General features: G+C 40.6%; 1 protein-coding gene across 4 annotated transcripts in view; it reads right to left on the minus strand.

Moving 5' to 3' along the window:
- Positions 1-27014, minus strand: part of OTUD7A (OTU deubiquitinase 7A) — a 389075-nt gene that overhangs the window by 159104 nt on the left and 202957 nt on the right. For all 4 annotated transcript variants that reach the window (XM_086364069.1, XM_086364070.1, XM_086364072.1 and 1 more), the window contains one exon: positions 260-354. The gene's annotated coding sequence lies outside the window, so the exon portion shown is untranslated. The remainder of the gene's footprint in view (positions 1-259; positions 355-27014) is intronic.

The following is a 27014-nucleotide window of genomic DNA, read 5'->3' on the forward strand; positions in this document are numbered from 1 at the left end:
ACTGCAGGCCTAATCCCAACCCCAGCTCAGCCCCTCTGATAAGAGGTGACATGCTGTGTTACCTCTCTGAGTCCACCTGAGCATCTGTAAGACTTGGGGAAGTAAGCTCATAGAAGGTGCCAGGCCCTGAAGATGGAGGATTAAGACAGTGGCGTCTGTGATGTCAGACACTCACTGTCCCTACACCAGCTTGCACATGGCTCTGACTGGGGTGTGATTTTTGGGTTGGTATGGCTTGACAATAAGAAAATGATTTGACCTAATGTATATGGTTCCAATTAGGAGATTGCTGTCTTCCTTCTCTCCATGTACCAGGGCCTCGGCCAGGAGAGCCACTTCTTTGGTCACTTCCACCTGGAGGACAAAGCAGAAGATAAGAGCATGTTACTCTCCTGACAGTCAGACAGAGGCTGAGGCTTTGCTTCGTGTCATAGGAGGTGCACCTGGGGCTCGGCCGACTGTCTGAATCAAGTCTGTTTTCTCCTTGAGCACCTGCCTACCAGGCGGCCATCACCTCCCAAACATGGGGGCTTTTGCAAGGCAGGTAGTATCTCAAATTTCCTCTTTGTAACCAGTACTTATATTTCAGAGAGTATCCTTTTCCCATCACAGACCTGTTTTCAACCTTAATAGTAAGTACCCCATCAATACATTGAATCTTGCATATTTTTAATTATTATAACACATATATAACATGAAATCCCATTTTAACTATTTAAGAGTGCATTTCAGTGACATTAAACATATTCTACATTATTATGCACCCATCATCACCACCATCATCTCCGGAACTTTTTCATGTTCTCCAGTGGAAACTCTGCCCCATTAAACGTGAACTCCCTTTCCGTCCCCCCAGCCCCTGGAACCCATCGCTCTACGTTGTTTCTAAGTTTGACAGTTCCAGGATCCTCTTAACAAGTCACGTAACATTTGTCCCCTGTTGACTGGTTTATTTTGCTCAGCATGGGGTCTTCCAAGGTGCATGTGTGTTGTTGCAAGTGTTGGGATTTCTTTTCATTTTAAGGCTCATCTTAGTTGAGGATGCTGTCACAAAATGCCACAGATTGGATGGCTCAAACAAGGGACATGGATTTCTCATAGTTCTGGAGGCTGGCAAGTCTGAGATCAAGGTGCTGGCAGATCTGGCATCTGGTGAGAGCCCATATTCTGGCTGCAGATGCCACCTTCTCCCTGGGTCCTCCTGTGGCAAGGACACAAATAGCAACATGGGGGCTCCATCCTCACAATCTCATCTAAACCCAGTTACCTCCCGCTGGTTCCACCTCCTAATACCATCACGTTGGGGGGTTAGGGCTTTGGGACATGAATTTTGGGAGGATACACCATGCGGCCACAACAAGGTTGAATAACATTCCACTGTACGGACAGACCACACCTTGTGGAGCCATCATCCGTAGCTGCACACTAGGTTGGTTCCACCTTTGGGCCGCTGTGTATAACTCAGCTTACACCATTTCTACACTTACACCAGGCCCTGTGCTGAGACCGAGACTGGCTCTCACCAGTGCTGTGATGAAGACTCATGCCACACCTCCTCCTCTGTGCCCTGTCCTCTGCACAGACAGAAATTAAAGCGTGGACCTCAAAAGAACTTTTCACCACATCCAAGTATAAACATTGGTGCAGCAAGAGGTTAATGTGCATGTCCCCTTGAAGACTTCCTTCTTTTATTAAAAACTATCATTATTTATCTTTGGCTGTGCTGGGTCTTTGCTATTGGCTGTGGGCTTTCTCTAGTTGCGGCGAGTGGGGGCTACTCTCTAGTCGTGGTGCACAGGTTTCTCCTGGTGGTGTCTTCTTTTGTTGCAGAGCATGGTCTCTAGGGCAAGTAGGCTTTAGTAGTTGCAGCATGGCCTTAGAATCTTCCTGGGCCAAGGACTGAACCCATGTCCCCTGCATTGGCAGGCAGATTCTTAACCACTGGACCACCAGGGAAATCCAAGACTTATTTCTTAAATCTAATGCCCCCATCACACAGAGGCCCCACATTCAAGCACTGTGATGACACAGGAGGAGCCAGGCCAATGGGGACATGGGCTCCCAGCCATCTTGGCCATCCTCACCCCTGCCCCCTCATGCCAGTCCTCCAGAGGGCACTGCTGGGTCCCACAACCCACCCTTCATGGCCAAGGCACCCCTGGCCTGTCCTAACCCTGTGAGGACCAGGGAGGCCATGTCCAGGCTCTGCATCTTGCCCCTGGACAGAACTTCTCTGAGGGTCTTGCCTACTGTCCTGGGGACAGGGGCATGTCAAGCTCTTTCAACTGTGGCTTTGTCTTGGGAGAGGCAGTGCAGTCCAGGGATGGGGCTTGGGCCTGGAATCAGCCTCTCTCAGTGCCAAAATAGCTCCATCACCACTCCTGTGAGGCCTCAGGTATACTGTTTCAGTTTCCTCATTGGTGGATCAGAATCATAACAGTACCTCTTAACTGGTCTAAAGTCTGAAGGAGTTAGTGCATGAAACACACTGGCCCACAGGGCATGCTCAGTAAGTGCGAGCTATTATCCAACCTGTGATGATGAGGACCACCCTCGCCTGCCCAAGTCTCCACTGAGGAGCAGAACTGCTGCCTCTGGAAGTACTGAAGAGCTAGCTTGGATGGCAGAAGGGGTGTGTGCTGCCCTCAGCCAGTCCTGCTGGACATACCAGAAAGCTTGCTAACTGATTACATGTAGGCGTGTACCCAGACAGGTAGGTGCCTGCTCCCGAGAGCAACAGAGGCACCAAGTGCCCCCCCTCCCGCCCCCTATCACTCTCAGACACAGGCAGGGTGACCAACACCCTCTTTCCTGGCTGTACCTTAGTCCCTGAGTCCAGAAAGGCCTGAAAATGCACAGTAGGACCCTGGGGAGAACCCGGGAGGGGATTCAAGGTGACCATCCAAGCCCATCCCTGGGCTCTGTCCTCTCCCTGCAAAATATAGGGCTTTGGCCAGAATATTCTGTTTCTGGCCAATCACTGCCCATGTTCCAAGGACCAGGCCCCTGGCTAGGCATTTTCCTAAACCATGTTGGGGGACATGCTCTTTATCCTTGATAGGTATTTTAAAAAAATAATTGGTACGCTAATTTAAAAAATGTTATACATTTTAACATATGATTTATTTATTTTTAATGAAGTATATATTTGATTTACAATATTGTGTTAGTTTCAGGTATACAGCAAAGTGATTCAGATATATATACATATATTCTTTTTCAGAATTTTTTTCCTTTATAGGTTATTACAAGATATTGAGTACAGTTCCCTGTGCTACACAGTAGGTCCTTGTTATCTATTGAGTAGGTATTTGCATGATTCCTCTCTGTGTGTGAGGTGATGGAGGTTTGAGAAGGGAGAGCTAGGCAGCGCTGTTGAGATGTACCCTGGTCTTTCCCTTGGGATGAGAGCTGTCTCCTGCCCTTGACCTTCTCCTCCATAGGCAGACAGACTGGACCGACAGCTCTCCTGCTGGGAGCCTCTCAAGGGTCACTTGGAAGCCCAGAGCACAGAGGTGCTTCCCCTGCCCTTCTCTCTGGGTCCCTGCAGCCTGGCCTAGCCCCTCACACCCCTGGCTCCCTCCTTCCCTCCCTCCCAGGCCCCTGACTCCGCACAGTCACAGTCCCGAGAGGGTGTTCTGCATGCCCACAGGCGCTCTGGACTGCCTGCCACATATGGGGTGTCTCCTGTGTGGCTCCCCTCAGTGTCCTGCTGACCCCCGACCAACCCTAGCCGTGCTCGGCCCCAGCAGTGCTGCCTGAACCCCTGCAACAGCGTAAACTCTGTCACACTACATACACAGGAACCCCAACCAGAGAAGACAGAAGCAACTGCCACAGAAGAGAGCCTCTTGACACACCGATTTCTCAGGCTCTCCCTTGCACATGCACACACACACAGCACTGTGGGTGTCACATGTGGAGGCTGGGGGCCTGGCTCATTCCATGCTTTGGGAAATATGGCTAAAACTGCACTCTCCTCCCATTTTATTACATATTAGGCTTTCGTTTCTAATTAAATCAGCAAGTTGATGTCAAGTTTAAATGATAAGTTCCTAAGGTTTATACAACCAATTAAAACAAAGGATGGCCCAACTTCCTAGAAAGCACTCCAAGCATTTGTCCCTTTGCTTGGGTAAGTTAGTTTCATTACATACGAGAATGTGGGCCAGTTTTGGATTTCACCCTGAGAACGCCCAAGGTTTCGAACCAACAAATGCACAACACCAAGAGTGAACCTCAATGGACATTATGGACTTTGGGTGATAAGGATGTGCCAGTGTCAGTTCATCGATTGTAACACACGTATTGCCTTGGTGTGGGATGCTGACAGAGGTGAAGGCCATGTGTGTGGGGACAGGAGTTACATGGTAACAGTCCACACCTTCTGCTCAGCTTTGCTGTATACTTAAAACTGCTCTGAAAATTATCTATTAAAGGGTTTTATTTTTCATATTGAAAGCACTGATGCAGTTGGACTTGATCTTGGTGTATCAAGTGAGGAATGGATTCAATTTTAGCATTTTACCTGTCTATCCAACTGTTTCAATACAACTTAAGAGCAAAACCCATCAGTGGGGAAGCCCTTCTAATCTCAGATGCTTTCATTGCTATATGGTATGTTTGCATATGCAATTGGGTCTATTTCTGTATTTTTCTGTTTAAATTATGCCTTGGCTATTGTTTAGTCACTATGTCATGTCCAACTCTTTTGTGATCCCAAGGACTATAGCCCAACAGGCACCTCTGTTCATGGGATTTCCCAGGCAAGTTACTGGAGTGGGTTGCCATTACATTCTCCGGGGATCTTCTCAACTCAGGGATAGAACCCGTATCTCCTGCATAGGTAGGTGGGTTCTTTACCACTGAGCCACCAGGGAACCCCATATTTATGCCTAGATATCCAAAAAAGGTATCTTTTCTCCCAATATGTGTGTTAACTGGTTATCATATTTCTAAACAAAACTATTGACTTCTGGTTGTTAAATTTATATCCTGCTCTTTTACTAAATTCTTACTTAGTGTTTATAGAAATTTATCCGTTGGTTATTTATTCCCCCTTATTTTTCATTTTGCTAGATATACAATCACATCTTATGCAAACAGAGATTATCTTGCTCTGAATTTTCAGGTTTTAACCCTCTTTCTTCTCTTGCTCTCTTTCTCTTGCTCTAACTTCTCTTTCTTCTCTTGTTCAGTCAGTTCTCTGACTGAACTAATTCAATATACTATTAACTATTCATAGAGGATGGGCATTTTTGCTTTTCTCCTAACTTTAGTAGAATTGCCACACTGAGTAAGATGCTGGCTACTGACTTTTGGGCTATACACATATTCGTACATACGTTTAGAAAGTACCCATATACCTTATTGAGTAGCTTTATTATGGATGGATGTTGATTTTCACATAATTTTTTTTCTTAATATCTATTAATATAATGAATTCTATCAATTAACTTCTAATATTAAGCTTTATTCATACTTCTAGAATAAATAAATCTTTAATCATTTGTTGGTATTTCATTTCCTATGTGCGTTTTTCTTCAGTTCACTAGTTTTTATTTAAAACTCCTATTTTCATATTAATGCATTAACTTGATATATGGCTTTTATTTTTATGTGCAATCTTTTGTGTAAATTTGACAGTTTTATGGTTAACATCCTATACACAGAGCAAAACCATAGGCTTATCTTCTTTCTCAATTCTCTTGCAATGGCCTAAGTAGTACTGGACTCACCTGGCATTTAAATGTTAGGTAGATATTCCCTGTGAATATTCCCTGTGAATCAATCTATTCCTGATGCTTCTTCTGAAGGAAACCCTTTACAACTTTCCCTATTTATTTTTTCCTGTGGAAATTACTGTTTAGACTTTCTGTAGGATTCAATTGTGTTAGACTGTATTTTACTACAGATTTAACCATTTCATCTTGGCTTTCCAATTTATTTGAAAGGAGCTGGACAATGAAAAATATTCTTCCCGTGGGTGTAAATTCTCTCTATAGCTAAACGAGGAAAATAACTACGATTTGTCAAGGGCCCAGGATGACACGGGGTATACTGAGGACTTTATAGGTGGGTTAACTCTCATTCAAACAACAACTCCACAAGGCAAGTGGTTCTGTTCCATCTTACTGAAGATCAGAGAGCTCAGTAGCAGAGTTATGACTCCCACAAAGACCCACTTAGACCTAAGGTCACTGTTCACCAACCCTTTATAATGGTATGGGGCCTTCAGACATTCCGAGGTCCAAATGTCCAGCACCTTTAAAACACAGCACGTGCATCAGTGTATGATCAGAAGTAAACTATTTCCTTAGTAGACACTCAGTCATACATTTTAATGATTTTTCTCCTAGGATGGAAAGATGGAAAAAAGTCTCTCCTAAAACTTATATTGTTGCTAATAGTACTAAGTGTAGGATCTACTGAGGTTTTCTATTGTGTACATGGAAATGACACATTAATAGGTTAAATCTCTAAAAATCTTCAACAGTTCTTAGTATGGGAACAGATGTATAGGTATCATCACACTAAGGCTCATGAACCCCAAAGAGTTACAGACTGTTCTTTCCATGCTGCTTCCTACCTTGGACTCACATTAAGAGAAGACGATTAGAGAATCCACAAGGAATAATAATCACTCATTTTGAAGATAATACTTAAACATGGAAGTAAAGTTTTAAGGCCACAAGACATGGCATTATTTATTCTCACTTTTAGAGGACAGTAATGTCCGTGGAACTGTGGAGGGTGCCCACATCAGGAATGATCACCTTCTAAGGGCGCTTGGATGTCAGAACATTATTTGCATCCTTGAAAATCTCCAGCAGAGCTTCCCTGCACAATTCAAGCCTTCAGCATTGGAATGCTTGCAAGATTCCCTTGCTTTAAAGGATTTATGCTTTTACTCTCCAGGCTCACAAATCTAGCTGTTACACAGGCATAAAATGTATGTCTGAACCAGACCAATGTGCCATCAACAAGGGTTTAAAAAGATCTAAACAACTCATTAATCAGATTTATACTTCCCCTGTTGATTTTAATCATTTTATCCAGGTCTTCTGGGAAAAGGTATATCTGCTAACAAGTTAAAAGAGTCTTAAAAAAAAAAAAAAGCCTAAAGGGTCAGGCTCCTTCCATGGTCTCACTGACATGAAAGGAACACTTCAAGTATGTGTGGGTCCTGGGCTGCCACTGCTGACCTACGTGCCTCCTCGTCTCTCTCTGTGAGGGTTGTCCCGAAGGTCAGGGTTCCTATTTTTTTGCACTAACATCACCACAAGTTGGAATATACCAGATGTTAAATAAATCTGCTGAGTGAACAAATAAAATAAAAATACTAAATCCAAGTTCCTACTCCATCTGATGGGTGTGCATGAAAATAACCTTATTATTATTATTCAACTTAGACTGGTATAAATGCTATAATATGATTTATAAAAAAAATTAGGATACTAGAAAGAGTCAGTTCCTTCTGCCTGGCAGAATGAAAAGGCCAAATGTAGGATGAGTTTTTGAGGATTTAGGAAGGCTGAATAGAAGACATTCCAAGCTGGATGGACACTGAGCACAGGCCAAAAGGCAAAAACACATCTGTATGTCTCTGGGTCCAGAGATACCAGAAGCAGGAGAGCTATGGGCATGGTGACTACAGGTGAAGGTCAGGGTCAGACCTGTGGGCTGTCAAGGTGAGAAGCTAGATTCTAACATGAGGCCAGTAGGAAACCACTGGGAGTTTCTGAGTAGAGAATGGACATGTACTGTGCTAGGCAAACAAAGACACAAAGATTTGGTAACAGTGAAAAATAGATCAAGAGTGTAGAAAGAAATAGGAAAGTACTCATTCATTTCTTTGGGATTTCTTTGGAAGGAATGATGCTAAAGCTGAAACTCCAGTACTTTGGCCACCTCATGCGAAGAGTTGACTCATTGGAAAAGACTCTGATGCTGGGAGGGATTGGGGGCAGGAGGAGAAGGGGACAACAGAGGATGAGATGGCTGGATGGCATCACTGACTCAATGGACGTGAGTTTGAGTGAACTCCGGGAGTTGGTGATGGACAGGGAGGCCTGGGTGCTGCGATTCATGGGGTCGCAAAGAGTTGGACATGACTGAGCGACTGAACTGAACTGAACTGAATGTCATTTATAAACATGGATGAAAACCTTAAAAGATGGGTAAGTGAATCCAACTGTAGAAAAAGACAGAGAAAGACAAAGGACTCTGGAGCCCTAGCCCCAATAGGATAATGGAGATAAGGGTACAGGGAGATTCAGAAGGCAGGAAGGCAGTCCTGGGGATTCGTGGAATTGCCATCCCTGAAATGCTTACCCCAGACTCATGAGAGAGAAGCAAAATTTCCCTCCTACTAAATTCCCTATTATTTCTTCTCTCTGTTACTAACAGCCAAACATGATCCTAATGTGAGTATGCTATATTAACACTTTCCAGAAGAAAAACCATATGATCATCTCAAAAGATGCCAAAAAGCTCACATCATTCATTATACAACTCAAAATAAACCAGGAATAGAAGAAAACTTCCTTTACTTATTAAAGGGTATTCCAAACTTATAACAATTATCCTACCTAATAATACAAACTTTAGAAGCAGTGCCATCCAAATTTAGAACAAGCCCATGACCAAGTCTTAGAACAAAGAAGAACATTTTAAATGGCTGGAACAAGACCAACATAAAAAAAATCAATACCTTTTTTACATACCAACATTAGCCAATTAATCATTTTTATAAAAAACAAAAGATCCACTTCATTAAAAGTTTCTATAATTAACTAGGGTTCACACATCAAACATGAAATAAACTCTCTGTTTGGACAGAAAACAATATTTAAGGCGAGAAAGAAAACTAAAAGGATGGGAAGACTATTTTTAAGATTCTAATTCATACCATAACTTCAATACCACCAGAACAGACCTGTTATGGAATATGACAGTTTCTAAAACAAAGAAGAATAAAGAAGCAAGAAATTCCAAAGCACTTTTGATAAAGATCAAAGTGGATTCAGAAGTCTGTTCTACCACACATCAAACATAAAAGTACTGTGATTAAAGTAGTGTGGAAAGGGGCAGACAGAGAGACCAGGGAGAGGATGGAAAATGTGTGTGTTTATGTGTGTATAAAATAGACTGAGAGAGAAAGAGAGAGGAGAATAAGAAGGAGGAAGGGGTGGGGAGGGGGAGGAAGAGAGGAAGAACAGGAAGCAGAGGAAGAAGGGAGAGAGAGGGAAAAGGAGGAGGAGAGGGAAGGAGGAGAGGAGAGGTGAGATGGGGGAGGGAGGAAGGGAGAGAGAGCTCTCCATGCTACCCACACTGCGCTGACTGACATATGGCAAAAAGTAAAACTGTACTGTGTTAAAGCACCAGAGTTTGGGGGACGATTGTTGTAGCATTTAGCCTGTCCTGACTCATACAGAAAGCCTTCTTAAAATACAAAAAGCAAAAGCCATCATAGAAAAATTTGATGAAATGAATAACAGCGAAAGTGCCAAATCAATAAATAAACTGAATGACAAAACAAATCCTGTAAAAACTTCAAAGTTAGACAGAACAGGAGAAAATTTTGGAAAATATATAATGAACAAGGAACTGACATTCAGAATAGAAAATGAACATATCCAAATAATTAAAGATTCACAGAACAAGAAAAAATTTGGCAAATCATATGAATGTGAAGTTTATAGGAAGCCCACATGACAAATCAATATATGGAAAGGTAATTAACCTTAGTAACAATGAAGGGAATACAAATTTAACTATAAGATACCCATTAACCATGCCCACCCAAGCCCTACCCCACAGATTGGCTCCTCAAAAACTTAAGTTTGGAGGGTCTTGAAGATGGCATGGGAAGTGGAGTGCATCTCTCTCCACGGATACATCAGGAATACATCTTCAGATGTAGAAGATCTCACAGAGCACCAGCTAAGAGTTGGCAGGAGTCCCTGACCACTGGAAAGGAATATATAGAGCCATGCAAAACTCAGTAGGATGAAGGAAGGAAGGGAAAAAGAGGAGGAGAGTGAGCGGGGCTGGATCTGTACCTGGGGACTGAGGGAGCTGAAATCTCCATGTCAGGGCAATCAGTTGGGACAGAGGGAAAGCACTTGAAGCTGTCAGAGAGTGAAACAGCTGATCTGTGATACTCTGAATAGAGTGAGAACCACACAGACAATCCATGCCGTGGCCCTACGTACCTTGGACAGTGACACAAGTCACTGCTGGCAGCAGGAGTGTAGGGAATGGAGAGCAATTCCAGGGCGAGGACTGCTGTTGACTATGGGGTGATGGCCTGAGGTGATGGGAGAGAGGAAACTGTGGCGGGGAATGCCTTTGGAGGGAAGCCTGGCAGCTATACAGGCAGGGCATGACTGCTGAGTCACGTGCAGGCTTTCTCTTCCCACTTGTTGGCGCCAACAGCTGACCAACAGAGAAAGACCAACAGAGAAGGTGGCCCTTTGAATGCCAGCTACCAGAGACTAGTTTTCTAAAAGCACCATATCTTCTACACCTGTGGCTGCTGGCTTCATGGTGGACCTGGTGCCTCTGGGGTCTCTGATCAAAGCAGCCATGCCACCTCTATGCTTGGCCCTCACTGGGGCAGAGTTACCAGAGGCTGGGGAAAATCCCTAATGGTGCGATATCTCCCACACCCATGGCTATCAGCTTCCCTGCAAATTTGGCACTAACAGGGGCTCTGTGATTCAAGCAGCCACACCACCTCCATACCCATTGCTCACTGGGGCAGTCCCAAATCCTCCAGGACAGCCTCAAGAGCAGACTCCCATGGATGACCCACATGCAGAGGTGGGGATAAAACCACAACTGAGCCCCAGGGGCGGAGTGGCTAAGGAAGAGGACCAAAAACCTTTCCACCAGCTGTAAACGCTGTAGATTAAATCCACATGATCAATTAGGTAGACTCTGATTCTAAGGAATATATAAAAGGACAATGAGTGTTCCCACAAAAGAAAATGCCCTAGCTCTGGAAGCTGTGAAACTGGAGGCAAGAACACTTAGGAGCAGGGCCAGAATAGGTTCAGCTGTCACCACAGTAGGTCCAGAGAGACCAGCCCCCCACCCCCACCCAGTACTGGAGGGTCTCCTAGGGAAGCAGAGGTGGGCCATGGTTCACAGAGGGGGAAAAGATGCTGACAGCTGAGACTCAAGGAAAACATTTATTACTATTCTTATATTTTGATTTTTCTGTAGTTGGTTTAGGATTTTTTTCTTTTTCTTTTTTTTCTCTGTAGCTGTGGTTTGTTATTTTTATCATTATTATCTCTGTTTAGGCTTTTGAGAACTTTTTAAAAAATCACACTTTTAATTGCCTTTACTTCTACTTTGGCTTTCTGCAGTTCTGTGATTTTGTTTGTTTGTTTTTGTTTTGTTTTGCTCTTTTCTTGTTGTAGTTATCATTTAATATATATTTATATACATTATTTAACTTTACATTTCTATTCTTTCTTTCTTTTTTTCCACTATGTTTGTTAGTTTGATTTGTTTTCTTTGCTTTATTCCTTAGTTGACACTCTGCTTTGGTCTTGGTTTTGGTTTGGTTTTGTTTTTAATTGATTGATAACAATTCTGGTTTCCTTTGCTCACTGGGCCACTCTCTCGGTATGTCATTCACTTCAGACTGTGTTGGTTTTGGTTGTTTGTGTGTATGTGTTTGTGTGTGTATGTTCATGTTTCTATATTCTGTATTTCTGATTTTGCATTCACCATTTATCTGGGGTTCATTTTTTTTTTCTATTTTTTCTGTTTTGTTTTGTTTGTTTAAATCCCCTTTATTGCCATAACAATCAGCTTTTTAGGGGTTTCTTGACCAGAGATTGGGCCTGAACCTCTGGGTTGGGAATGCTGAGTCCAGGGCACTAGACTGCCAGAAAACTCCTGACCCTAGGGAGTATTAATTAGTGAGAACTCGCATGAAGGCCTCTGCCTATATTCAAGACTTGGCACCACCTAACTGCTGACAGCACCCAGCACTGGAAGCCTCACCCAAACAACAAGCAAGGTAAGATCACAAACCTAATCATCAGCAGATAGGCATTCCACAGACACCCCAAATCATACCACCTCACACAGCTCTATCAGAGGGAAATACTTACCTTCTCCCACCAGAACACAGGCACAAATCCCTCCTGACACAAAGCCTACACAAGACATTGAAGAAACCTTACCTGACGAGGCCAGAGACCAAAAGCAAAAGGAACTATGATCCTATAGTCCAGGGAAAGGAAACCTCAAACACAGTAAGTTAGATAAAGTGAAAAGACAGAGAACTATTGTACAAATGAAGAAACAAGGTAAAAACCCCTAAGACTAAACAAATGAAGAGGTAATAGGCAAACTACGTGAAAAAAATTCAGAATAATGATAGTAAAGATGATCCAAAATCTCAAAAGTAGAATGGAGAAAATGCAAGAATCATTTAACACATTTAAAAAGATCTAGAAGAAATAAAGAATAAACAAACAGTGACAAAAATACAATTATTGAAATTAAAAATATTCTAGAGGAAATCAATGGCAGGATACCTGAGGCAAAACAGATAAATGAGTTAGAAGATAATATGGTAGAAATTACTGTTGAAGAGCAGAATAAAGAAAAAAAGAATGAAAAGAATTGACAATAGTCTCAGAGACCTCTGGGACAATATTAAATGTACCAACATTCAAATGGTAGGGGTCCCAGAAGAAGAAGAGAAAAAGAAAGGGTCTGAGAAAATTTTTGAAGAAATTATAGTTGACATTTTCCCTAACATGGGAAAGGAAATAGGAGAAACATCCAAGGAGAAACACCCTGAGACACATTAATCAACCAACAAAAATTAAATGCAAAGAAAAAATATTAAAAGAGGCAAGGGAAAAGCAATATGTAACATACAAAGGAAACCCCATACAGTTAACAGCTGATCTTTCAGCAGAAACTCTGCAGGCCAGAAAGGAATGGCAGGATATATTTGAAGTAATGAAAGGGAAAAATCTACAACCAAGATTACCCAGCAAGGAGCTCATTCAAAATTGATAGAGAAATAAAAAGTTTTACAGACAAGCAAAAGTTAAGAGTATTTAGCACCACCAAAGCAACTTTACAACAAATGCTAAACAGATTTCTATAGGCAGGAAACACAAGAGAAGGAAAAGACCTACAAAAGCAAATGCAGAACAATTAAGAAAATGTCAGTAGGAATGTATATATAATAATTACTTTAAATGTAAATGGATTAAACACTTCAACCAAAAGACTCAGAGTTGCTGAATGGATACAAAAACAAGCCTATATATATGCTGTCTACAAGAGCCCCACTTCAGACCTAGAGACACGTACAGATTGAAAGTAAGATGATGGGAAAAGATTCTCTATGCAAATGGAAATCAAAAGGAAGCCAGAGCAGCAATTCTCATATTAGACAAAATAGACCTTAAAGAATATTACATGAGATAAAGAAGAACGCTACATAATGATCAAGGGATCAATTCAAGAAGACATGAAAATTGTGAATATTTATGCACCCAACATAGAAGCACCTCAATACATAAGGCAAACACTAACAGACATAAAAGGGGAAATAGACAGTAACACAATAATAGTAGGGGACTTTAACACCCTACTTACACCAATGCACAGATCATTAAAACAGAAAATTTATAAGCAAACATAGCCTTAAATGACACATTAGACCAGATGAACCCAACTGATATCTTCAAGACATCCCATCCAAATACCAAAGAATATACTTCCCAAGTACCCCACTCCAGTACTTTTGCTTGGAAAATCCCATGGACGGAGAAGCCTGGTGGGCTGCAGTCCATGGGGTCGCTAGAGTCGGACACGACTGAGCGACTTCACTTTCACTTTTCACTTTCATGCATTGGAGAAGGAAATGGCAACCCACTCCAGTGTTCTTGCCTGGAGAATCCCAGGGACGGGGAAGCCTGGTGGGCTGCCGTCTATGGGGTCGCACAGAGTTGGACACGACTGAAGCGACTTAGCAGCAGTAGCAGCAGCATACTTCCCAAGTATACACAGAACATTGTCCAGGATAGATCACATCTTGGGTCACAAATCAAACCTTGGTAAATTTAAGAAAGTTGAAATCCTATAAAGCATCTTTTCTGACCACAACACTATCAGACTAAATATAAATTATAAAAAAACTGTAAAAAATACATACACATGGAGATTAAACATTATTTTTTTAATTTTTTTTATTATTTTTTTTTTACTTTACAATATTGTATTGGTTTTGCCATACATCAACATGCATCTGCCACGGGTGTACAGTGTTCCCCATCCTGAACCCCCCTCCCACCTCCCTCCCCATACCATCCCTCTGGGTCATCCTAGTGCACCAGCCCCAAGCTTCCTGTATCCTTCATTGAACCTGGACTGGCGATTCATTTCTTGTATGATATTATACATGTTTTAATGCCATTCTCCCAAATCATCCCCCTGCCCCACACAGTCCAAAAGACTGTTCTTTACATCTGTGTCTCTTTTGCTGTCTCGCATACAGGGTTGTCGTTACCATCTTTCTAAATTCCATATATATGCGTTAGTATACTGTATTGGTATTTTTCTTTCTGGCTTACTTCACTCTGTATAATAGGCTCCAGTTTCATCCACCTCATTAGAACTGATTCAAATGTATTCTTCTTAATGGCTGAGTAATACTCCATTGTGTATATGTACCACAGCTTTCTTATCCATTCATCTGCTGATGGACATCTAGGTTGCTTCCATGTCCTGGCTATTATAAACAGTGCTGTGATGAACATTGGGGTACACATGTCTCTTTCAATTCTGGTTTCCTCGTTGTGTATGCCCAGCAGTGGGATTGCTGGGTCGTATGGCAGTTCTATTTCCAGTTTTTTAAGAAACCTCCACACTGTTCTCCATAGTGGCTGCACTAGTTTGCATTCCCACCAACAGTGTAAGAGGGTTCCCTTTTCTCCACACCCTCTCCAGCATTTATTATTTGTAGACTTTTGGATCGCAGCCATTCTGACTGGCGTAAAATGGTACCTCATTGTGGTTTTGATTTGCATTTCTCTGATAATGAGTGATGTTGAGCATCTTTTCATGGGTTTGTTAGCCATCTGTATGTCTTCTTTGGAGAAATGTCTATTTAGTTCTTTGGCCCATTTATTGATTGGGTCGTTTATTTTTCTGGAGTTGAGCTGCAGGAGTTGCTTGTATATTTTTGAGATTAGTTGTTTGTCAGTTGCTTCATTTGCCATTATTTTTCTCCCATTCTGAAGGCTGTCTTTTCACCTTGCTTATACATCATGAGAAATGCTGGACTGGAAGAAACACAAACTGGAATCAAGATTGCCGGGAGAAATATCAATAATCTCAGATATGCAGATGACACCACCCTTATGGCAGAAAGTGAAGAGGAACTCAAAAGCCTCTTGATGAAAGTGAAATAAGAGAGTGAAAAAGTTGGCTTAAAGCTCAACGTTCAGAAAACGAAGATCATGGCATCCGGTCCCATCACTTCATGGGAAATAGATGGGGAAACAGTGGAAACAGTGTCAGACTTTATTTTGGGGGGCTCCAAAATCACTGCAGATGGTGACTGCAGCCATGAAATTAAAAGACGCTTACTCCTTGGAAGGAAAGTTATGACCAACCAACTAGATAGCATGTTCAAAAGCAGAGACATTACTTTGCCAACAAAGGTCCATCTAGTCAAGGCTATGGTTTTTCCTGTGGTCATGTATGGATGTGAGAGTTGGACTGTGAAGAAGGCTGAGCACCGAAGAATTGATGCTTTTGACCTGTGGTGTTGGAGAAGACTCTTGAGAGTCCCTTGGACTGCAAGGAGATCCAGCCAGTCCATTCTGAAGGAGATCAACCCTGGGATTTCTTTGGAAGGAATGATGCTAAAAGCTGAAACTCCAGTACTTTGGCCACCTCATGCGAAGAGTTGACTCATTGGCAAAGACTCTGATGCTGGGAGGAATTGGGGGCAGGAGGAGAAGGGGACGACAGAGGATGAGATGGCTGGATGGCATCACTGACTCGATGGATGTGAGTCTCAGTGAACTCCGGGAGTTGGTGATGGACAGGGAGGCCTGGCATGCTGTGATTCATGGGGTAGCGAAAAGTCGAACTCGACTGAGCGGCTGATCTGATCTGATCTGATCTGATAGCTTCTTTTGTTGTGCAGAAGCTTTTAATTTTAATTAGATCCCATCTGTTTATTTTTTCTTTTATTTCCAATATTCTGGGAGGTGGGTCATAGAGGATCCTGCTGTGATGTATGTCGGAGAGTGTTTTGCCTATATTCTCCTTTAGGAGTTTTATAGTTCCTGGTCTTATGTTTAGATCTTTAATCCATTTTGAGTTTATTTTTGTGTATGGTGTTAGAAAGTGTTCTAGTTTCATTCTTTTACAAGTGGTTGACCAGTTTTCCCAGCACCACTTGTTAAAGAGATTGTCTTTTCTCCATTGTATATTCTTGCCTCCTTTGTCAAAGATAAGGTGTTCATAGGTGCACGGGTTTATCTCTGGGCTTTCTATTTTGTTCCATTGATCTATATTTCTGTCTTTGTGCCAGTACCATACTGTCTTGATGACTGTGGCTTTGTAGTAGAGCCTGAAGTCAGGCAGGTTGATTCCTCCAGTTCCATTCTTCTTTCTCAAGATAGCTTTGGCTATTTGAAGTGTTTTGTATTTCCATACAAATTGTGAAATTATTTGTTCTAGCTCTGAAAAATACTGTTGGTAGCTTGATAGGGATTGCACTGAATCTATAGATTGCTTTGGGTACTATACTCATTTTCACCATATTGATTCTTCCAATCCATGAACATGGTATATTTCTCCATCTATTAGTGTCCTCTTTGATTTCTTTCACCAGTGTTTTATAGTTTTCTATATATAGGTCTTTAGTTTCTTTAGGTAGATATATTCCTAAGTATTTTATTCTTTTCATTGCAATGGTGAATGGAATTGTTTCCTTAATTTCTCTATTTTCTCATTATTAGTGTATAGGAATGCAAGGGATTTCTGTGTGTTGATTTTATATCCTGCAACTTTACTATATTCATTGATTAGCTCTAGTAATTTTCTGGTGGAGTCTTTAGGGTTTTCTATGTAGAGGATCATGTCATATGCAAAGAGTGAGAGTTTTACTTCTTCTTTTCCAATTTGGATTCCTTTTACTTCCTTTTCTGCTCTGACTGCTGTGGCCAAAACTTCCAAAACTATGTTGAATAGTAGTGGTGAGAGTGGGCACCCTTGTCTTGTTCCTGACTTTAGGGGAAATGCTTTCAATTTTTCACCATTGAGGATAATGTTTGCTGTGGGTTTGTCATACATAGCTTTTATTATGTTGAGGTATGTTCCTTCTATTTCTGCTTTCTGGAGAGTTTTTATCATAAATGGATGTTGAATTTTATCAAAGGCTTTCTCTGCATCTATTAAGATAATCATATGGCTTTTATTTTTCAATTTGTTTATGTGGTGTATTACATTGATTGATTTGTGGATATTGAAGAATCCTTGCATCCCTGGGATAAAGCCCACTTGGTCATGGTGTATGATCTTTTTAATGTGTTGTTGGATTCTGATTGCTAGAATTTTGTTAAGGATTTTTGCATCTATGTTCATCAGTGATATTGGCCTGTAGTTTTCTTTTTTTGTGGCATCTTTGTCAGGTTTTGATATTAGGGTGATGGTGGCCTCATAGAATGAGTTTGAAAGTTTACCTTCCTCTGAAATTTTCTGGAAGAGTTTGAGTAGGATAGGTGTCAGCTCTTCTCTAAATTTTTGGGAGAATTCAGCTGTGAAGCCGTCTGGACCTAGGCTTTTATTTGCTGGAAGATTTCTGATCACAGTTTCAATTTCCATGCTTGTGATGGGTCTGTTAAGATTTTCTATTTCTTCCTGGTTCAGTTTTGGAAAGTTGTACTTTTCTAAGAATTTGTCCATTTCTTCCACATTGTCCATTTTATTGGCATATAATTGCTGATAGTAGTCTCTTATGATCCTTTGTATTTCTGTTGTCTGTTGTGATCTCTCCATTTTCATTTCTAATTTTATTGATTTGATTTTTCTCCCTTTGTTTCTTGATAAGTCTGGCTAATGGTTTGTCAATTTTATTTATCCTTTCAAAGAACCAGCTTTTGGCTTTGCTGATTTTTGCTATGGTCTCTTTTGTTTCTTTTGCATTTATTTCTGGCCTAATTTTTAAGATTTATTTCCTTCTACTAACCCTGGGGTTCTTCATTTCTTCCTTTTCTAGTTGCTTTAGGTGTAGAGTTAGGTTATTTATTTGACTCTCTTCTTATTTCTTGAGGTATGCCTGTATTGCTATAAACTTTCCCCTTAGCACTGCTTTTACAGTGTCCCATAGGTTTGGGGTTGTTGTGTTTTCATTTTCATTTGTTTCTATGCATATTTTGATTTCTTTTTTGATTTCTTCTGTGATTTGTTGGTTATTCAGCAGCATGTTGTTCAGCCTCCATATGTTGGAATTTTTAATATTTTTTTCTCCTGTAATTGAGATCTAATCTTACTGCATTGTGGTCAGAAAAGATGCTTGGAATGATTTCAATTTTTTTTGAATTTACCAAGGCTAGATTTATGGCCCAGGATATGATCTATCCTGGAGAAGGTTCCATGTGTGCTTGAGAAAAAAGTGAAATTCATTGTTTTTGGGTGAAATGTCCTATAGATATCAATTAGGTCTAACTGGTCTATTGTATCATTTAAAGTTTGTGTTTCCTTGTTAATTTTCTGTTTAGTTGATCTATCGATAGGTGTGAGTGGGGTATTAAAGTCTCCCACTATTATTGTGTTATTGTTAATGTCTCCTTTCATACTTGTTAGCATTTGTCTTATATACTGCGGTGCTCCCGTGTTGGGTGCATATATATTTATAATTGTTATATCTTCTTCTTGGATTGACCCTTTGATCATTATGTAGTGTCCTTCTTTGTCTCTTTTTACAGCCTTTGTTTTAAAGTCTATTTTATCTGATATGAGTATTGCTACTCCTGCTTTCTTTTGATCTCTATTTGCATGGAATATCTTTTTCCAGCCCTTCACTTTCAGTCTGTATGTGTCCCCTGTTTTGAGGTGGGTCTCTTGTAGACAGCATATGTAGGGGTCTTGTTTTTGTATCCATTCAGCCAGTCTTTGTCTTTTGGTTGGGGCATTCAACCCATTTACGTTTAAGGTAATTATTGATAAGTATGATCTCGTTGCCATTTACTTTATTGTTTTGGGTTCGAATTTATACACCATTTTTGTGTTTCCTGTCTAGAGAATATCCTTTAGCATTTGTTGGAGAGCTGGTTTGGTGGTGCTTAATTCTCTCAGCTTTTGCTTGTCTGTAAAGCTTTTGATTTCTCCTTCATATTTGAATGAGATCCTTGCTGGGTACAGTAATCTGGGCTGTAGGTTATTTTCTTTCATCACTTTAAGTATGTCTTGCCATTCCCTCCGGGCCTGAAGAGTTTCTATTGAAAGACCAGCTGTTATCCTTATGGGAATCAAGATTAAACATTATGATTCTAGATAACCAACAGGTTACTGAAGAAATCAAAGGGGAAATTAAAAAATACCTAGAAACAAATGATAATGAAAACACAACTCAAAACCTATGGGATGCAGCAAAAGCAGTTCTAAGAGGGAAGTTTATAGTAACGCAATTCTACCTCAAGAAATAAGAAAAACATCAAATAGACAACCTAAACTTGGGGCTCCCCTGGTGCCTCAGATGGTAAAAGAATCTGTGTACAAAGGAAAAAGATCAATGAAAAAGAAGTGAAAGAAACAATAGCAGAGATCATAAAACTAAAAGTGGTTCTTTGAGAAGATAAACAAGATTGACAAAACACTCGCCAGACTCATCAAGAAAAAAGGGAAAAGACTCAAATCAACAAAATTAGATTGAAAAAAGGAGGGGGTTACAACAGACAATGCAGAAATACAAAGATCATACGTGACTATTATGAGCAACTATAAGCCAATTAAACAGACAACCTGGAAGAAATGGACAAATTCTTAGAAAAGTTCAACCTTCAAGACTGAAACAAGAAGAAACAGAATTATGAACAAGCCAGTCACAGGCACTGAAATAAAAACTGTGACCAAAAATCTCCCAAGAAACAAAAGCCTAGAGACAGATGGTTTCACAGGTGAATTCTATCAAACATTTAGAGAAGAGCTAATGTCTGTCCTTTTCAAACTCATCCAAACAATTTCAGAGGAAGGAACATTTCCAAACTCATTCTATGAGGCCACCATCACCGTGATACCAAAACCAAAGACATCACAAAAAATAAAATTTTAAGCCAATATCACTTATGAACATAGATACAAAAATCCTCAACAAAATTTTAGCAAACAGAATCCAACAACTTATTGAAAGGATCATATGCCACGATCAAGTCAGGTTTATCCAAGAGATTTAAGGATTCTTCAGTATATGCAAATCAATCAATATGATACATGTGTTAACAAATTAAAAGATAAAAATCATATGATAATCTCAATAGATGTAGAAAAAGCTTTTCATAAAATTCAGTACCCATTTATGATAAAACTCTTCAGAAAACAGGCACAAAAGGAACCTATCTCAACAAAGTGAAGGCCATATATATTAAACATTATTCTCAATGGTGAAAAACTGAAAGCATATCCTGCAAAATCAGGAACGAGACAAGAGTGCCCACTCTCACCACTATTATTCAACAGTTCTGAAAGTCCTAGCCATGGCAATCAGAGGAAATAAAAGGAATCCAGATTGGAAAAAAAAGAAAGGAATCCATATTGGAAAAGAAACTCTTACTGTTTGCAGATAACATGACTATACACAGAAAACCCTAAAGATCCTATCAGAAAATTACTAGAACTAATAAGTGAATTTAGTAAAGTTGTAGGATACAAAATCAAAACACAAAAATCCCTTGCCTTCCTATACACTAATGATGAAAAATCAGAAAGAGAAATTAAGCAATCAATCCCATTCACCACTGCAACAAAAAGAATAAAATACCTAGGAATGAACCTACTTAAGGAGACAAAAGAACTGTTTACAGAAAATTACAAGATATTGATGAAAGAAATCAAAGACAACATAAAGAGATGAAGAGATAATACCAGGTTCTTGGATTTAAAGAATCAATATTGTGAAAATGACTATACTACTACCCAAAGCAATCTACAGATTCAATGCTGCTGCTGCTGTTAAGTCATGTCAGTTGTGTCCGACTCTGTGCGACCCCATAGACGGCAGCCCACCAGGCTCCCCCATCCCTGGGATTCTCCAGGCAAGAACACTGGAGTGGGTTGCCATTTCCTTCTCCAATGCAAGAAAGTGAAAAGTGAAAGTGAAGTCACTCAGTCATGTCTGACTCTTAGTGACCCCATGGATTGCAGCCTACCAGGCTCCTCCATCCATGGAATTTTCCAGGCAAGAGTACTGGAGTGGGTGGCCAGTGCCTTCTCCAACAGATTCAATGCAATCCCTATCAAATTTCCAGTAGCATTTTTCAGAGAACTATAGCAAAAAATTTAACAATTTGTATGAAAATACAAAAGACCCCAGATAGCCAAAGCAAACTTGAGAAAGAGAAATGGAGAGCCAAAGGAATCAACCTTCTTGACTTCAGACTGTACTACAAAGCTACAGTCATGAAGATAGTATGGCTGGCACAAAAATAGAAATATAGACCAATGGTACAAGATAGCAAGCTCAGAGATAAACCCACGCACCTATGGGTACCTCATCTTTGACAGAAGAGGGAAGAATATACAATGGAGAAAAAACTGTCTCTTTAGTAAGTGGTGCTGGGAAAACTGGACAGCTATGTGTAAAATAATGAATTTGAGCATTTCTTAACACCATACATAAAGATAAACTCAAAATGAATTAAAGACCCAAATGTAAGACCAGAAACTATAAAACACTTAGAGGAAAACATATACAGAACACTCCTTGACATAAATCATAGCAAGATCCTCCATGACCCATCTTCTACAGTAATGGAAATAAAAACAAAAACAAATGTGGAAACTAATTAAACTTAAAAGCTTTTGCACAGCAAAGGAAGCCATAAACAAGATGAAAAGACAATCCTCAGAATGGGAGAGAATAACTTTAAATGAAGCAACTGCCAAAAGATTAATCTTTAAAATATAGTATCTCATTGAAGCTCAATATCAGAAAAACAAAGAACCCAATCAAAAAATGGGCAGAGCATCTTTTCATGTGTTTATTAGCATTCTGTGTGTCTTCTGTGGAGAAATACCATCAAAATCACAATGAGGTATCATCTCACGCAGGTCAGAATGGCCATCATCAAAAAGTCTAGAAACAATAAATTCTGGAAAGGGTATGAAGAAAAAGAATCTCTCTTACACTGTTAGTGGGAATGCAAACTGATACAGCCACTATGGAGAACAGTAAAGAGATTCCTTAAAAAACTAGGAATAAAACTACCACATGGCCCAGCAATTCTACTACTGGGCATATACTCTAATGAAACCAGAATTGAAAAAGACTCATGTACCCCAATGTTCAATGCAGCACTATTTACAATAGCTAGAACATGGAAGCAACCTAGATGTCCATTGACAGATGAATGGATAAAGAATCTGTGGTACATATATACAATGGAATATTACTCAGCCACAAAAAGGAACACATTTGAGTCAGTTCTAATGAGGTGGACAAACCTAGAGCCTATTATATAGAGTGAAGTGAGTCAGAGAAATATAAATATCATATACTGATGCTGGGAGGGATTGGGGGCAGGAGGAGAAGGGGACAACAGAGGATGAGGTGGCTGGATAGAATCATCAACTCGATGTACATGAGTTTGGGTGAGCTCCGGGAGTTGGTCATGGACAGGTGTGCTGCGATTCATGGGGTTGCAAAGAGTTGGACACAACTGAGCGACTGAACTGAACTGATATGAATGCATATATATGGAATCTAGAAAGATGGCACTGATAATTTTCAGGGCAGCAATGGAGAAACAGACATAGAGAACCGACTTATGGACACAGGGGGAGGGGAGGAGGGAGAGAGTGAGACGTATGGAGAGAGTAACATGGAAACTTACAATACCATATGTAAAATAGATAGCCAATGGAAATTTACTGTATGACTCAGGGAACTCAAACAGGGGCTCTGTAACAATCTAGAGGGGTCGGATGGGGAGGGAGATGAGAGGGAGGTTCAGGAAGGAGGGGACATGGGTGCACCTGTGGCTGATTATTGTGGATGTTTGACAGAAAACAACAAAATTCTGTAAAGCAATTATCCTTCAGTTAAAAAATAAATATATTTTTTTTAAAAGTCAGACACAACTTAGCAACTACACCACTACCACCACAGGTGATTCATGTTGATGTATGGCAGAAACTAAAACAATATTGTAAAGCAATTATCCTCCAATTAAAAATAAATAAATTAAATTTAAAAATTATTTGGAAAAATCAGCCCTGATGGATTGAAATGGGTTATTTTTTCCACCACTAGGGGGAGTATATGGGGTTTGTGGTGAGGTGAGTAGAGAGCATTTTGTTCAGTATCTAAGTTTTTTAAATGTAATTCTGCCTCTTGGTATCTTTCATAGAGTCAGGCATGCTCAAGTGCACAAGGATGTTCTTTGCAGCACAGCTGGAAATATCCAAAACAACTGTTTTTCAAAGAGGAATGTCTGCATTACCTATGGCACCAGGACATGACCTGTCCCTGAGGTGTCAATATGAACATTTCTCTAAGGCACATGAGAATATCCATGTAGTACAGAATAATTAAAACTATTGAAAGGGAAAAGAATCTCATTTGTAGGGCAATGTCTAAAAAGCCACAGCCTTCCTTTTAATTTTACTTCTGGCTTTCAGAGCTCTGCTTGTGCTCAAATGATACAATCTACTTGAAGTATTATTTTCTGCAGAAGCTATTCAATTAGATAAGAAATGACAGGTGGGCTCAAGTCTGAAAACTGAAGGGAACAAGACAAAGGAAAGGCTCAGTTGGTAAGGCAGTGACGGAAGTTGGAGAAGCAAAGGAGAAAGGCCAGACTGATGAGACCTGGGTGCTGCCATCCTCTGTAAGAATGACCTCTGGATGGTCACTAAAGCCCCTTCAATCTTTTCCTCATCTATATAAGGGGGGACTATACCATATCTTTCTTAGAATTTTGTTAAGATTAATTAAACTTAAGTTAAACTATATCCCTCCCTCCCTTCTCTATTTCTACCTACCTGCCAACCTGACTACTTACCTATCTCTCTACTTTTCAATCTCTTCCCTTTTCTATTTGGCTTTGTGTCTATCTGATTATATGCTTAGCTATCTCACTATCAGTTCAGTTCAGTTCAGTTCAGTTGCTCAGTCGTGTCCGACTCTTTGCGACCCCGTGAATCGCAGCATGCCAGGCCTCCCTGTCCATCACCAACTCCTGGCGTTCACTCAGACTCACGTTCATCAAGTCAGTGATGCCATCCAGCCATCTCATCCTCTGTCATCCCCTTCTCCTCCTGCCCCCAATCATTCCCAGAATCAGAGTCTTTTCCAATGAGTCAACTCTTCGCATGAGGTGGCCAAAGTACTGGAGTTTCAGCTTCAGGATCATTCCTTCCAAAGAAATCCCAGGGCTGATCTCCTTCAGAATGGACTGGCTGCATCTCCTTGCAGTCCAAGGGACTCTCAAGAGTCTTCTCCAACACCACAGTTCAAAAGCATCAATTCTTCGGTGCTCAGCTTTCTTCATAATCCAACTTTCACATTCATACGTGACCACAGGAAAAACCATAGCCTTGACTAGATGGACCTTTGTTGGCAAAGTAATATCTCTGCTTTTCAATATGCTCTCTAGGTTGGTCATAACTTTCCTTCCAAGGAGTAAGCGTCTTTTAATTTCATGGCTGCAGTCACTATCTGCAGTGATTTTGGAGCCCCCCAAAAATAAAGTCTGACATTGTTTCCACTGTTTCCCCATCTATTTCCCACCAAGTGATGGGACCGGATGCCATGATTTTCATTTTCTGAATGTTGAGCTTTAAGCCAACTTTTTCACTCTCCACTTTCACCTTCATCAAGAGGCTTTTGAGTTCCTCTTCACTTTCTGCCATAAGGGTGGTGTCATCTGCATATCTGAGGTTATTGATATTTCTCCCGGCAATCTTGATTCCAGCTTGTGCTTCTTCCAGTCCAGCGTTTCTCATGATGTACTCTGCACAGAAGTTAAATAAGCAGGGTGACAATATACAGCCTTGACGTACTCCTTTTCCTATTTGGAACCAGTCTGTTGTTCCATGTCCAGTTCTAACTGTTGCTTCCTGACCTGCATACAGATTTCTCAAGAGGCAGGTCAGGTGGTCTGGTATTCCCATCTCTTTCAGAATTTTCCACAGTTTATTGTGATCCACACAGTCAAAGGCTTTGGCATAGTCAATAAAGCAGAAATAGATGATTTTCTGGAACTCTCTTGCTTTTTCCATGATCCAGTGGATGTTGGCAATTTTGTCTCTGGTTCCTCTGCCTTTTCTAAAACCAGCTTGAACAACTGGAAGTTCACAGTTCACATATTGCTGAAGCCTGGCTTGGAGAATTTTGAGCATTATTTTACTAGCGTGTGAGATGAGTGCAATTGTGTGGTAGTTTGAGCATTCTTTGGCATTGCCTTTCTTTGGGATTGGAATAAAAACTGACCTTTTCCAGTCCTGTGGCCACTTCTGAGTTTTCCAAATGCTGGCATATTGAGTGTAGCACTTTCACAGCATCATCTTTCAGGATTTGAAATAGCTCAACTGGAATTCCATCACCTCCACTAGCTTTGTTCGTAGTGATGCTTTCTAAGGCCCACTTGATTTCACATTCCAGGATGTCTGGCTCTAGGTCAGTGATCACACCATCGTGATTATCTGGGTCATGAAGATCTTTTTTGTATAGTTCTTCTGTGTATTCTTGCCATCTCTTCTTAATATCTTCTGCTTCTGTTAGGTCCATACCATTTCTGTCCTTTATTGAGCCCAACTTTGCATGAAATGTTCCTTTGGTATCTCTGATTTTCTTGAAGAGATCTCTAGTGTTTCCCATTCTGTTATTTTCCTCTATTTCTTTGCATTGATCACTGAAGAAGGCTTTCTTATCTCTTCTTGCTATTCTTTGGAACTCTGCATTCAGATGTTTATATCTTTCCTTTTCTCCTTTGCTTTTTGCTTTTCTTCTTTTCGCAGCTATTTGTAAGGCCTGTCCAGACAGCCATTTTGCTTTTTTGCATTTCTTTTCCATGGGGATGGTCTTGATCCCTGTCTCCTGTACAATGTCACGAACCTCATTCCATAGTTCATCAGGCACTCTATCTATCAGATCTAGGCTCTTAAATCTATTTCTCACTTCCACTGTATAATCATAAGGGATTTGATTTAGGTCATACCTGAATGGTCTAGTGGTTTTCCTTACTTTCTTCAGTTTAAGTCTGAATTTGGCAATAAGGAGTTCATGGTCTGAGCCACAGTCAGCTCCTGGTCTTGTTTTTGCTGATTGTATAGAGCTTCTCCATCTTTGGCTGCAAAGAATATAATCAGTCTGATTTCGATGTTGATCATAGGCATGGAGGAGAGAATTAACGGGGCTGAGGAAGTGATCTTTCACCTGCAGAAGAACTAAGAATTTTGCAAGTAAAGAGGTAGAGAGCTGATCTCCACGTGAATATGAGGGGTGGGTGGGAAGTACAAACAGAGCCAAACAGGTGGAGCAGGATGTGTATAGACCTGAAGATCAACAAAGCAAGGACATATTCCTGAAACAAAATTGCAGGGAGCTCACAAAAATCAGACAAAAGAGACCAACCATGACCTAAATAAATGAAGAGACGTACCACTAGCATGGATTGCAAGATACAGTGCAGTTAAGCAGTCAATTACCCTCAAATAATCTACAAATTAAATACAATCCCATTCGACATCTAAGCAGGATTCTTTGTAGACATGGACAAGTGGATTCTAAA

Source organism: Bos grunniens, chromosome 21 (assembly GCF_055505025.1).
Source record: "Bos grunniens cultivar Pamir isolate PY7600 chromosome 21, Bosgru_T2T1.0, whole genome shotgun sequence".
In the NCBI taxonomy this organism is placed as follows: Eukaryota; Metazoa; Chordata; class Mammalia; order Artiodactyla; family Bovidae; genus Bos; species Bos grunniens.